The sequence below is a fragment of the Hypanus sabinus genome, chromosome 12, assembly GCF_030144855.1.
Source record: "Hypanus sabinus isolate sHypSab1 chromosome 12, sHypSab1.hap1, whole genome shotgun sequence".
NCBI classification, from domain to species: domain Eukaryota; kingdom Metazoa; phylum Chordata; class Chondrichthyes; order Myliobatiformes; family Dasyatidae; genus Hypanus; species Hypanus sabinus.
The window spans coordinates 97,301,215-97,307,214 of NC_082717.1; positions in this window are offsets into that span (position 1 = coordinate 97,301,215).

Consider the following 6,000-nt stretch of genomic DNA (forward strand, 5'->3'; position numbering starts at 1 on the left):
TTGTGTCCCAGCCTGAAGGGTTTAGGTGAGGGGGTACGGAGGTCTCAGAAGGGTTAGGGAACTCCCAGATAGTTGGCCTAAGTAGCGCCTGAGGAACAGGGCGTGAGGTTTACTGTGTGGGGAGGAGATGTCACTGTTTGTGCTTGGGTTACGGTGTGTTGGCAGGAAAGGTGGCGAGTTATTTAATAGTCATGAGGACATGACTTTTATTTGGTGGGGGGAGAGTGTAAAGGGGTTTCTTCTTTTTTCTTTGTTACTGTGTATGTAATCAAAAGGGCTTCTTTGTTTTGTTAACTAGCAGGAATGCTAATTTACTGATAACGAGAATTGTATTCCTTTGTAAACCAAATGGGGATTAATGTTCTTTCTTCTGAGTCTGTAAGCTTTTGTTGGCGGGTTTTGGGTGTGAGGGGGAGGCCGAGGAAGGTAGACGTGTGCTGGTCTGCTCGTAAGTGGGTATTCCAGGTGTCACCATAACTAGAGAGAAGGTTCTTGGGAAACAAAGATCTGAAGGCAGATGAGTCACCTGGATCAGATGGTGTACACCCCAGGATTCTGAAGAGATTAAGGAGGCATTAGTAATGATCTTTCAAGAATCACTAGATTCTGGAAGACAGGAAAATTGCAAATGTCACTCCGCTCTTCAAAAGGGGGAGAGGCAGAAGAAAGAAAACTATAGGCCTCATTGGTTGGGATGAGGTCTCGGGATACGTGGAGGCACATTATAAAGTAGGCCATAGCATAGTTTCCTCAAGGGAAAATCTTGCATGACAACTCTGTTGGAATTCTTTGAAGATACATCAAGCAGGATAGTCAAAGCAGAATTGGTTGATGTGTACTTGGATTTTCAGAAGGCCTTTAAGAAGGTGCACATGAGGCTTCTGAATAAGCTACAAACCCCTGGTATTAGGGGAAATATTTTAGCATGGATAAAATGGTGGCTGTTTGGCAGGAGGCAAAGAATGGAAATAAAGGGATCCTTTTTTTAGCTGGCTTCCAGTGACTGGTGACGTTCCACAGAGGTGTGTGTTAGAACCAATTCTTTTTACATTGTAAATTAACAACTTGGATGATGGAATTGACGGCTTTGTTGCAAAGTTTGCAGGCAATATGAAGACAAGTGGAGGGGCATGTAGTTTTGAGGAAGTAGAGGCACTATGGAAAGACTTCGACAGATGAGGAGAATGGGCAAAGAAAGGGCAGATGGATTAGTGTCAGGGAGTGTATGGTCATGCACTTTGGTTGGAAAAAATTACTATTTTTTAAATGCAGAGAAAATACTAAAAACTGACGTGTAAAGGGAGTTGGGAGTCCTTGTGCAGGATTCCCTAAAGGCTAATTTGCAGGTTGAGTCTTGTGAGGAAGGTAAATGTAAAGTTTGCAGCATGCTACCACCCACACTGGACCCCCTACAATTTGCCTACAGACAGAACCAGTCTACCAATGACACCATAGCCGTAGCACCTCACACCATCCTCACCTAGAGAAAAAGGATGCATACGTTAGAATGCTGATCCTGGACCATAGTTCAGCATTTAACACCATAATTCCCTCCAAACCTGACAGGAAGTTCAGAGACCTTGGCCTGGACCCCACCTTGTGCAGCTGGATCCTAGACTTCTTTTTGGATTGTCAACAGGTGGTAAGGATGGGCTCCCTCACCTCTGACCTTCAACACAGGAACCCCTCAGGGTTGTGTCCTGAGTCCCCTACTCTACTCCCTTTACACCCATGACTGTACTGCCACACACAGCTCCAATCTGATCAAATTTGCATATGAAATGACTTTGGCCTTATTTCTAACAGTAATGAGACAGTCCACAGAGGAGAGGTTGACACCCTGACTCAGTGGTGCCAGGATAACCTCTCCCTCTATGTCCAAAAAAAAAGAGCTCATTGTGAATTATGGGAGGAACGGAGACAGGCTCGGCCAATTAACATCAATGGGTCTGCAGTGAGGGTGAGTAGTTTCAAGTTCCTCGGTATACACTTCACTGATGATCTCACCTGGATTGTAGTCACCAGTTCTGTGGCAAAAAAAACAGCACCTCTTTAACCTCAGGTGGCTGAAGAAGTTCGGCATGTCTAAATCCTCGAGACCTTCTACAGGGGCATCACTGAGAGCATCCTGGCAGGCTGTATCACCGCCTGGGGGGAATGCACCAACCACAATCGCTGGGCACTGCAGAATGGTAAGGACAGTCTAGCACATCTGTCAATGTGAACTTTTCTCCACTGAGGACATTTATAGCAGCAGGTGCACAAAGAAGGCCTGGAAGATCATCGGGGACACCAGTCACCCCAATCATAATGCGTCATAACCCAAAGATTTTTACTCCCTCACATTGTTGGATGGATGTAAGATTTAACTAAATAAATTCATTTCAAGAGGACTAGAATATTAAAGAAAGGATATAATGCTGAGGCTTTATAAAGCACTGGTGAGGCTTCATTTGGAGTATTATAAGGTCTATTGTGCCCTTTAGAAAGGATGTTCTGAAACTGGAGAGGGTTCAGAATAGAGGAGATGAGGAGGAATTTCTTCAACAGAGTGGTGAATCTAAAATTCTTTGCCATAGGCAGCTGGATGCCACGAAGTCCTCAACTATATTTAAGGCAGAGGTTGATAGATTCTTGATTGGTCGGGGCATGAAGGGATACAGGAAGAAGGCAAGAGATTGGGACTGGGAGGAAAATTGGATCAGCCATGATGGAATGACAGAGCAGATTCAAAGAGACAAATAGCTTAAATTCTACTCCTGTAGTCATGCTCCTATGAAGTTGTACAATGATAAACTCTCATATTCATGCTTACTTGATTCCAAGTATTCTGAATATTGTATTCATCTTATTTATCTACCACACCTGTTTTACTCAAACAGTACTTTGGCTGCTAAAACCCACTCTGGCTCCTTATGCTTGCCCACACAAACTTGGCATGGACCCTTGTTCTATATCAACCATGGTGACTCCTCTTGGTGTCATGTAGCTACTCCTAGTTGTATAGGTCATATCATCTGGATGCCTTACTCACATCTCCCCAAGTAGGCCATTTACTCCCCGTTGAAGGAAGATCAGCAACCCCCTGTGGTCAAAGGAAATGCTTCAAAGATGACATCAAAATCAACCTGAAGAAATTCAACATCACAGCTAAAAACTTGGATATTTGCACTCAATAGATGCATCTGGAGGTAATCTGTTCAAAAGTGAGCTGCACAATCTCTATTGCACAGCAGAGGGCAAGTGGCAACTGTGAAAGGAGAGACTGAACAACCAAAAGACCCAACCACTGACCAAAGCCACCACGTAGCAGAATATGTGGATCCTGGGTTGGTTTCTTAGGAGAACATTATACTTACTTGAATGACAACTGAAAGGTGCAAAGGGAAGGTAATTGTCCCACATCTGTGTCAGTGGCAAGAGTTTTCCATCTTTATATTTCACCTTTGAGCACTTTGTCTCTAATAGTGCTGGTTACAACACATTAGTACATCTTGATGTGATTGAGGTCCTCTGCTTCTCACACCCTTCAAGGAGTAATTTCCAGATTCCCAACATACTCTTGATGAAAACATTTCCAACCCTAATCTTTTAACCATTTTCTGGTTCTCTAACTACTACCACTTGTTTTATTTTTACTCCAGACTATTGTTGGTCAGAAAGAACTAGTCAATTTTGTGAATTCAAATGAATCAAACAGTGAAAGCAGACCGGTTGCCTTTGTTCTTGCCATATGGAAAGAGATGCAGGCTTCTTCCTTATGAAGAGACTCTGTGTTCTCTATTTTGTGAGAGTTAGTTGCTTGGCTCAATCGGTGTTTTAAAGTGGACATGGTTATACTCCTGGTAGTCTGCTGAACCAGGGATTATTTCCAAATAAGTTATTTGTGAGGTGTTCTTTGCTTGGATACAACATGTAGGTTTGTGACTGTTGAAATCTGTATTTGGCTTGCATGATTCACACTGGATGCTGGCTTGGAGCAGAGCAGAAAGGTGTTAAAGATCAGAAATATGACCAATAGCCAATGACTCTGGAATGCAATATTTGAATTGGTAAGAAATGAGCATAAAAGCGTATTTTCACATACAAGACAGTGATGACCATAGGAAAGTCACCAGGTGGATGCAAGGTGCTCCACAGAGGTAGAGATTTGAAACAGGACAACGAGGAACATGTGGCCAGCAGCAGGAACTTCTTTTTAACCGGTATTCTCTGACTGTGGAAGGAGGTCAGAAAAACTTAACGGATGTGCACCCAGGCATTTGATTGTGGAAGTTCACATGTTCTGTTGGGACAATAAAGGTACTTGTTGATACACCCTATCCTCGTTATATGCGGAGATACACTCCTCACAATCGATGCATAATGTGAATAATTATTTAAATGGAGAAAATAGGGATGTGTTCTGGAGGGCTTCCTAAATATGTTTTATCTGTAATTTATTCACATTTTCATACCAGTACGACACAAAAGCAGTACCACAAGGCAACATTCGTATTATATTTCATCAATTTAAGGGAAAATTCAATGTAATAAATCATAGAAAGTTAACTATCTAGGGCGTACAGTACTCAAACCCTTAAGAGTATGAGGATTTAGTAAATGGTGAACTAAGAGAGACTTCATCTTACAGTCTCCTTTGGCATTGGAACACATAAGCAAAGTCAATATATCCTTTGCTGCCTTGAAACCTGACACAGTTTTTTTATCTTTACTTACATAACTGTGTTACGGCATATGCATTAAACACCTGCTTTGGTGTGATGCCTGACTCAGCTATCGTAGCCTGCAACTGCAAAGGGTAGCATTCAGCAGCTTCGTGGTCAGCACTAGCCTGCTCACCACACACAGCTAAGTTGTGAAGCCTGTGACGATTAACAGACCTAGAAAACCATCCCCTACTCACGTTAAAGCTAACAATATCACCTGACACTTTCTCACTAGCCTCTGAACAAAGCCAACCATAAACTTCCAAAGCTTTCACATGAAGATGATCGGAACTGAGTATTGTTTTTTCCTTTGTTTCATGGTCAATGTACAAACTCAACGTTTTCTCCATTTTTGTCATAATCGGGTTACGCACTTTAGTAACAATCTTTGAAGACACTTGTGGTAAATCAACCACTGCACTTTTTATTTTCTCAGCATTTTTCTTTGTTTCTGATTGTGGACTCATCCAGGCCAAAGTAGTGCCCCAGAGCTGTGTTACCTTCACCCAATGCCGCCCTATTTATAATTTATCATTTCCAACCTTTTTTCCAAGTATCAAAGCGGTTCTCTGCTGCTTGGCTGATGGCCCAGGACTTGACATCAGGAGGCATAGTTAAATATTTCAAGAACAAAATCACTACTGTAGGTAAAGCCAACAAAAGTTTAAGAGTGCAAGATCGCACATCCACACGTCACCAAAACCAATGCGAGACTGGCGTGGGTGAGACTGTGAGATGTGTGTACATGACTTGTATTGGCAGGAAAGCAGTGCTCCTCACATAACTCTGAGTTTTGGACGCATATAAGGAAATGGTAGAAATAGGTTCCTTGCGTAACTGTGAATCTGCATTGTCTGAAGACACATATACCGAGGATAGGGTGTAATTACAGATTCTCTCTGTGCCTCCCTGATCATTATTACAAGGGGTGCTTATCACTGCATTCTTCCTAGTTATTTAGATATCTTAATTTGAATGCTTTTGGAACTGCATTCATCCAGGCATCGAAGAGTATTCCACCGTATTCCTGCCTCAGTAGTTCATTCGACAGAAATCAAGACAATTTTTTTTCCAAATTTTCCCACTTAGTTACAATTTTTTTTCTCGTTCCAGTAACATCCTGGTGAATTTCTCATGCACTTTCTCCAAAGCAATCATGCCTTGCGTACGGTGACCACATGGCACTCCAGTTCTGGCATGGTATACAATTCCAGTAAAAATCTTGCTTTCATGTGTTAGAACATAGTAAATGGCATAGTACAGGCCCCTTGGCTCATGATGCCATGCTGAC